The following is a 9,112-nucleotide window of genomic DNA, read 5'->3' as shown; positions in this document are numbered from 1 at the left end:
AATACCCAGGGGTACTAACTATAGAATAACTCTATGTTTAATTTACCAATTGTTTTTCCAAAGCAGCCATGTCATTTGGCCTCATTAACTTCACTGTATATAATATTGAGCCAAATCTCATAAAATTAGATATGTTTGTGGTGTTTAATTTTTTGGCAGTGAAGGCATTCTTTGGCTTTGGATTTCATTCTTGACTAGATAATAGCTCACATATTATTATTATTATTATTATTTTTGGGTCCGGTAGTGGGGCCTGATCTCTGGGCCTGGGCACTGTCCCTCAGCTCTTCAGCTCAAGGCTAGCGCTCTACCACTTGAGCCACAGTGCCACTTCCGGCTTTTTTCTTTTTGCTTATGTGGTACTGAGGAATAGAACCCAGGGCCTTGAGCATGTAAGGCAAGTGCTCTACCACTGAGCCACCTTCCCAGCCAGTATTATTTTAATACTTTTTCTATGGTTGGATATTTTTTATTTTGGTATGTTCATTTTAAGAAATTGTAGCAAGTAAACTACTCTGAGTTTAATATTTGAGGGCATATGATCAAGAAATTTACTACATGTAGGTATGGAGAGAACAGGGCTCATTTTCAACGTAATGCATTTTTGCAACAAATAAAGATTTCATTCAGGGAGCTTATACATATTCATATAGGAAAACACTTTGGAGTTGGGCACATTCCCAAGCATGCTCATTTCAAGACATACATCATGGAACATGCTCAGTTTAAGGTCATAGTTCAAGAAGAAAAAATGGTAGACCAGGGGCTGGGAAGGTGGCTCAGTGGTAGAGCACTTGCCTTGCATGCCTGAGGCCCTGGGTTCGATTCCTCAGCACCACATAAGAAAAAAGCCAGAAGTGGCACTGTGGCTCAAGTGGTAGAGTGCTAGCCTTGAGCTGAAGAGCTGAGGGACAGCGCCCAGGCCCAGAGTTCAGGCCCCACAACCGGATCAAAAAAAAAAAAGAAAGAAAAAATGGTAGACTGGAACTCTTCTGGATACATTTAGCTTGTGTTATAGATGGCTGATGCTACTTTCCCCCAAAAGTTTTAGCTGCAGCCAAAACAAAGGACATTTTGAGAGTGAGTTAATATAGGAGTTTGTTCCTAAGGGTGTCTGTCACACTTAACTGCTAACAATATGGTCACCCTAATTACTGCAACGATTCTCATCTAGGGAAAAAGCCTAATTTCCTGAGTGTGTAAGTATATTGGAATGACCAAGGGTATAATGATCAGTTAATACCTAAGAAGAAAACCACACAAGTTATTTTAGTTGAAAGAATTTAAAGAATTTTTAAAATCAGTAACTGGGAAAACAAAATCTGATTTTATGGAGGTAGAAAATAAAAGGAGGGCTGGGAAGGTGGCTCAGTGGTAGAATGCTTGCCTTGCATGCATGAGGCCCTGGGTTCGATTCCTCAGCACCACATAAGCAAAAAGAAAAAAGCCGGAAGTGGCGCTGTGGCTCAAGTGGTAGAGCGCTAGCCTTGAGCTGAAGAGCTGAGGGACAGTACCCTCAGGCCTAGAGTTTAGGCCCCACGACCAGATCCCCCCACCTCTTCCAAAAAAAAAGAAACTACAAGGAGCGTTGCTACTCAGGACTAGAGTTATTTGAATCTATATACTCCAAAGAGAATCCCCTAAAAAAAAAAAAAAAAAGGAATTAGAATTCTACCACTAGGACAAGATACTGGCTGGCTGATATAAGTGCTTCAAGAACTCTCTAGAGACACAGAATCTTCTTATTGTTGTGGCAATATGGTTATTTGCTCACAAGTCTGTCCACTTTGCAACAAAACAATTGGGAGCACTGGTTACATCACCTGAACTTTGGAGGTCCTGTTTACATTGCATTTAGGGGACTGAAATGAGCATCCTGCTTCCTCCCTGGGGACTGTGCTGCTACCTGTGGAAGGTGGTGCCTTGCAGGATGCCAGTCACTTTCTGGTAGGCCCAAGAACCCCAAGATATTTAGGGAACTTGAGAAGGCCAAGAAGTGATCCAGTTCTACAGGAGTGACAGGCACAGTCTGATAGCAATCCCCAGGCCTCGCTTCCTGCCTGGAGAGGATTTTTAAAACTTTAATCTGCCCTGGGTGTGGTCATACATACCTATAATCCAAGCATTTATGAATCAGAGGCAGAGGCAGAGACTGGATACTCAAGGCCAATTTAGGCTATGTAGTAAGTTCTAGATCAGTTTGCATTATATACAGAGAAACTGTTGCCAAAAGAAAAAAAACCCAAAGCCAAACAGAAACAAACAATAAAAACCAACCCTCTAATTTGAGGTTGAGATCAAATATTACACTTATTAATCATTCTCCTCCTTCTCCTCCCTCTCCTCCTTCTCCCTCTCCTCGTTCTCCCTCTCCTCCTTCTCTCTCTCCCTCTCACTCTTCCTCTCCTTCTTTCTCTCCCCCTCCTCCTCCTTCCTCCCCCCCCTCCTTCTTTTTGTTCCACTAAGGTTTGAACTCAGGTGTCTGTGCTTGCAGGTTTTACTTGCAATGCTTTACCTCTGAGCCATAACTCCAGCCCTTTTTGTTTTAGTTTATTTTTCAGATTTGCCTGGGGCCAGCCTCAGACAATGATCTTCTGGCCTAAGCCTTCTACCACCTAGCTTGTTTTTTATTTCTTGGTGGTGGTGGTGGTGGTGGTGGTGGTGGTGGTGGTGGTGGTGGTGTGTGTGTGTGTGTATGTGTGTGTGTGTGGTACTGAGGCTTGAAATTAGAGCCTGGTGCTTGTTAGGCAGGTGCTCTACAGTTGAGCCATGCTTCTAGAATTGTTTTTCTGTGGTTAACTTTGAGATAGGGTCTCCTTTTCAGCCAAGGTGTGTGTCTGAGCTGTGATCTGGGTATACTAGGTTTCCTATCATACAAGTGCTCATGTCCAATTCCCTGGTTGATATAAGAGTCTTATAGACTGAAAAATCTGGACAGATTTCCATTCAATCTGTCTGCACTAGCTCAGACCCTTCTTCTGGTTTAGTCACATGGGCTGACATCAAAGTGGCTGTCTGCCTTCACTGAACCTAAGCAAGCAAACACATAAGCCCCCCAGAAGCTTTGGGTTTTAAGCTCCCCACGTAAAACTATGACCATGTGAAGCTATGATCAAATAAATACATAGTTTTTCTCTGTTTAATCTAAAAGGAGTATTGATGAGGGACATTTATAATGGACAGAGAAAGGACCATCTCTTTTCTGTCCTTAGAGGCCCAAGAGTAATTTGGTAGCTTATTAAAAAATAAAAAAAGCTTTAAGCTGGGCACTGGTGGCTCATACATGTAATTTTAGCTATTCCAGAAGCTGATATCTGAGGATTGTGGTTCAAAGCCAGCCCAGGAAGGAAAGGCCATTAGACTCTTAGCTCTAACCACTAAGAAAAGAGCCAGAATTGGAGCTGTAGCACCAGGTGCATTAGACTTGAGCAAAAAAAGCTCAGGGAACAGACCCAGCCCCTGAGTTCAAGCTTTAGGACTTGCACAAAAAAGAAAAGTTTTAAAATCACATAAGATAAGCCATATGCATTAGTATTTTAATTTTCAAAAGTGTATCCTAAGTTATAATAAAATAATTACTTGTAAGTTTAACTATCTCACAGTGCTGTGGATAATTGTTAAAAATTGGAAACAATCCAGCCAGCCAAAATTAACAAAATGTGGAACTTCATGCAATAAAAAGATGTTCTAAACATGATATAAAATACATATAATATATTTAAATATACACTAAGAGCGAAATCATATGAACACTATGACCCACTTTTGGGGTGAAGGGGGCTTGCACTAGGCTTGAACTAAGGGCCTTACACTCTTGCTTAGCTTTTTCCCCTCAAGGCTGACACTCTAACACTGCAGCCATGCTTCCCCTTCCAGCTTTTTTCTGGTTTGCTAGGTAATTAGAGATAAAAGTTCCTCAGATTTATGTGCCCAAGCTGGCTTTGAGGCTCATCCTAACATTTCACCCTGACGAATAACTAGTATTATAAGAATAAGCTTCTGTACCCCGCCTCCCTTTTTTTTTTTTTTTTTGCCAGTCCTGTACCTTGAACTCTGGGCCTAGCATTGTCCCTAAATTCCTTTTGCTCCAGGCTAGCACTCTATCACTTGAGCAACAGAAGCACTTCAGGCTTTTTCTGTGATTAATTGGAGATTAGAGTTTTCTGTCTGGGCTGGCTTCTCAGCCTCCTGAGTAATTTGGATTATAGGCATGAGCCACCAGTGCCCAGCTCTAACCTCACCGCCCCCCCCCCCTTTTTTTGTGTCAGTCATGGGGCTTGAACTTTGGGCCTGGGTGCTGTCCCTCAGCTCTTCAGCTCAAAGCTAGCGCCCTACCACTTGAGTCACAGTGCCACTTCCGGTTTTTTGGTGGTTAATTGGAGATAATCGTCTCATGGATGTTCTTGCCTGGGCTGGCTTTGAACCACAATCCTCAGATCTCAGTCTCCCGAGTAGCTAGGATTACAGTGCCTGGCCTCCACCTCATTTTTAAAGCATATATGTGCAATAAGAAAAATCTGGAGCCAATTAATCAACTGATTAACCTTGGGTAATAAAGTGCTCAGGCACAGTGTCCAGGCCCTGAGTTTAAGCCCCACAACAGACAGAAAAAAGAAATCTGTATTATTGTCACAAAAATATAAATAGTGGTTCTCTCTTAGTAGAATTAAGTTTATTATTATTTGTGTGACTGTGTGTTTAATGTCTTACAATGCGCATGAATTACTTATCTAATAAGGAAAACAACAAAAACACATGTATAAGTATATACACATATACACACACACACACATATATATATATATATTTGCTTGTACATTAATTTTTTGTTTGTGTAGTATTGGGGTTTGAACTCAAAGCCTCATGCTTGTTAGGCAAACACTCTTACCACCTAGACCCCAATCTTTGTTCATTAGTTGTAAAGTGAATGGTAACATAGATAAAGCAGGGGAGACTATAGCATTTATTCCACCAATGATGCTTACTAAAATAATAATCAAGAGGAAGTGGCGGTGCGAGGGCTGCTGCACAGCCAGCAGAGCCGCGGTCCAGATGGCAGCGCTGCCTAGGCTCCCGGCCTGCCCCCGCCCGCCAGCCCGAGCAGCCCAGCCCGCGGCCCTGGAAGCCGCGCCTACAGCAGCCCGCGAGCAGCGCCACGTCCGGAGGGAACGCCCACATCCGCCACCTCCTGGCGGACCGGACCTGTCAGGACAAGGCCTTGGTAAGCTACAAGGACTCGCCCTCAGTCTGGGCAACCGTCCCTGAAAAGACCTTCGTCAACATCACGCCAGCTGACGTTGGTGTCCTGGTTGGCAAAGACCAGTCAAGTTGTTTTTTGTTTGTGTTTTGTGGATGGGCTGACATGTAGGGGCCAGAAATGCTCTGGGATCCGGGATTCACTGCTACAAGACTGAGAATTCATCATGGATCTGTGTGCCAAGAGTGCTGGCGGAGCCCCTACCTTCAATGTCAGTCACTGTCACCATGACTGCCAAGACGCTAGTCTTGCTGATGGATAAGGAAGGTGTCCATGGCGGTTTGATCTACAAGAAATGTTATGAAATGGCCTCCCACCTTCCGCGTTCCCAGTACTGACCTTGTCCATCCTTTCCCCTCACGACTCCCCACAGCTTTTGTACCTCCCTCCCTTCCCATACACACACATATACCATTTTTATTTTGGGGCTATTATCTAATTTCCCTTATTGCTGCCAAAACCACATGGGCTAGGGGTAGGGGCTGGATGGGCAGATACCTCCCCCCCTACCCATCCCCCTCCTGTGTGTGGTTGGAAAACGTTTTTTTTTCTGAATAAAAAAAGACCCTACTAATAACAAAAAAGTGATGATCAAGTCCTTCCTTTAATCTGTCTGTTCAGGAACAACATAAACTAGGTCTTTATAAGGGAAGATATGCTGATTAATACCCTCTTTCCTTCTAGAAGCAAGTTACTCTGTAACATTCATCCATCCCACAGACATTACTGAGTGCTTGCTGTGAGCAGAGCATTGTGCCATTAGTACAATGAAAAACAACAACCCTGCCTCCACAATAAGGGTGCAGAAGATGAGGGCTGATGGCAGTGTCAAATAATCAGCATGCAGGCCGTTGGAGGTGAGAGATCAGCCACCTCGCTTGGGAGGGGCTATGGAGTACTTCCTGAGTAGATGCTCTGTAAAGAAAACAGAAGGGGCTGGGAAGGTGGCTTAGTGGTAGAGTGCTTGCTAGCATGCTTGAAGCCCTAGGTTCGATTCCTAAGTACCACATAAACAGAAAAAGCCAGAAGTGGCACTGTGGCTCATGTAGTAGAGTGCTAGCTTTGAGTACAGAGAGGCTATGAATGGGACTGAGCCAGACCCCCAGTTCAAGCCCCAGGAGTGGCAAAAAAAAAGAGACAGAAGAGAAGGGCAGGGCACTAGTGGCTTATGCCTACAATCCTAGCTACTCAGAGAGCTGAGATCTGAGGATCCTAGTTCAAAGCTAGCCAGGGCGGGGAAAGTGTCACTAAGACTCTTATCCCCAATTAACCACCAAAAAACCAGAAGGAGCTGTGGCTCAAAATGTTAGCTCACTAGCCTTGAGTGAAAGAGCTCAGGGACAGTGCCCAGGCCCGGAATCCAAGCCCCATGACTGACAATAAAATAAAAAAAGAAAAAAAAAAGAGAGAAGAGTGTGTGTGCAACCCCAGTACTGAGGAGGCAGAGTCAGGAAGATCGTGAGTTCAAGATCTGCCTGGGCTGGGTACTAGTGGCTCATGTCTATAATCCTATCTACTCAGGAGGCTGAGATCTGAGAATCAAGATTCAAAGCTTGCCCAAAAAGAAAAATCTATGAAAAGCTTATCCCCAATTAACCACCAAGAAACCAGAAGTGGAGCTATGGCTCAAATGGTAGAGTACAAGCCTTGAGTGAAAAAGTCAAGCAAGATTGTAAGGCCTTGAGTTCAAGCCGCAGTACCAGCACACTTAAATGCACACACACACACACACACACAAAGCGGATGGACTTTATTTTACCCAGTAGCAATGTGAGGAGACAAAACATCACTGTCCCCATGTTACCCTGTGACATCTGGGAAGTGACATGAGCCTTCATGACATTGGTCATATCACATGGCAAGAAACTAAAGAGTAGCTTTAACAGCAGACCCACTCAGTATAACCCATTCTATTCACCCATCTACTCACTCATCCATCCATCCATCAGTTACATGAATGGAATAATCCATTCATAAGAGTAGAGTCCTAAGGCAGGCATTGGTGGCTTACCCCTGCAATCCTAGCTACTTAAGGGAATGATATCTGAGGATTGTAAAGTTTGTGAGACTCTTGTCTCCAGTTAACCAAAGTGCTAGAAGTGGATGGAGGTTTGGCTCAAGTGGTAGAACACCAGCCTTGAGCAGAAAAGGCTAATATAGGACAGAGCTCAGGCCCTGAGTTTGAGCCAACACACACACACACACACACACACACACACACACACACACACACACACACACACACCAAACCTCAATTATTTAAATATGTGTTAATTTTCAATTTGGAAAAAATCCACTTTTTTGGAGTTTCTTTATATGTTTTAATTTTTTTGTGTGTGGGGGGGGGCCTTGGGCTTGAACTTTGGGTCCTGGGTGCTGTCTGTGAGCCTCTTTGTGCTCAAGGTTAGTGTTCTACCACTTAAGCCATAGCACCACTTCTGGCTTTTTCTGAGTCGTTTATTAGAGATAAGAGTCTCATGGACATTTCTGCCCAGACTGGCTTTGAACCTTGATCCTCATATCTTAGGTTCTTAAGTAGCAAGGATTACAGGTGTGAGCCACCAACTCCTGGCTATGATTTTAATCTTTTAAAATTTATTGAGACTCTTTTAGAGCCTAGCATATAATCAGTTCTAGAGAATGTTCAATATATGCTTAAAAAGTAAGTGTATTCTGCTGCTGGGTAAAGTGCTCTAAGGTCAAAATAGTTCCAGTCTAGTCTCCTATGTCTTTATTAATTTTCTGTCTAATTGTTTTATCACTAATCAAGAGAGGAATGTTGATAGCTCTGTAATTATTTATTGTTATATCTATTTTCCTTATAATCTCTTTATTTTACTTTATGTAATTTGGGGAGCTATCATTAGGTGCCTATACATTATAATTTTTTGTTTTTGGTTGGTTGTAATGCTAGAACTCAGTCTGGGCACTGTCCTTGTGCTTTTTCACTCAAGGCTAGTATTCTATAACTTTAAGTTACAGTGCCACTTCCAGGTTTTAGAGGTTAATTGAAGAGTCTCATAGACTGTCCTGCCCAGGGTGGCTTTGAACCACAATCTTTTGTGAATATTGTGAATATTGACACTTTTTTTGTATGTACAGATTTGTTGCTTAAGTACTCTACTACTTGAACCATACCTCCCTTTCCAGCTTCAAGCAAAAATCCCTGGATCTTAACCTCCTGAGTAGCTAGGATGGCATGTGTAAGTCTCTGACACCTAGCCTTGACAATTTTATTATCAGAAAATGGCTCTAACAATATTACTTTTCTTACATCCATTAATATTGAAGGGTTAAAGTACTTGAGGCAGTGATCATTTGTTGCTTGTTTCAGAGCAGAGCAACACATGGTGCTAAACTACCTGGTTTTGTGCCTTCATAAGACTTGTAAATCCTTAGCTCGGGGCTCTCCTCCTAGGCTCCGCTGTGTCTGTGTCGGAGTGTAGGATGAGGCCCAAGCTGCAGCCCGTCTAAATAAAACCTTAAAACAGCTGTAAACTCTGACTCTCAATGGTCTTCTTGGTGGGGGTCCTGCAACCTGGGCACAACATATTAGTGGGGGCTCATCTGGGATCCCACCACAGATCCCCGAGACCTCAGACTCCAAAGGTAAAACAGCGCTGTTTTTTGTTAATTTGTCTTGTCTTGTCATTTGTCTGTCTGTACTTTTGTTTTCCTTTGTGAGGACTGCCGCCCCGATTTATATTGTGTAAAGGGTTGTCGAAGCAGAAGCGCTTGCATGACAACCCTGGAGGAACTGGGAGACGTCCCAGATCCTCTTGTGGGGTGGGGGTCCTTGAAACCCCACCGTGTGAATTGTGGGGCGGGGGTCAGTTCGGTGTTGGGCTGGAACTG

The 9,112-nt window shown here is 43.4% G+C and overlaps 1 pseudogene; it reads left to right on the top strand.

The window, feature by feature from the left end:
* The first annotated feature begins 566 nt into the window (after window positions 1-566).
* On the top strand, window positions 567-5,832 carry LOC122124291 (annotated as a pseudogene).
* The last annotated feature ends 3,280 nt before the right edge of the window (window positions 5,833-9,112 follow it).

Source organism: Dipodomys spectabilis, unplaced genomic scaffold (assembly GCF_019054845.1).
Source record: "Dipodomys spectabilis isolate Male_0828 unplaced genomic scaffold, ASM1905484v1 ptg000234l, whole genome shotgun sequence".
Classification (NCBI taxonomy): domain Eukaryota; kingdom Metazoa; phylum Chordata; class Mammalia; order Rodentia; family Heteromyidae; genus Dipodomys; species Dipodomys spectabilis.
This window is presented reverse-complemented; position numbering and strand designations above follow the sequence as displayed.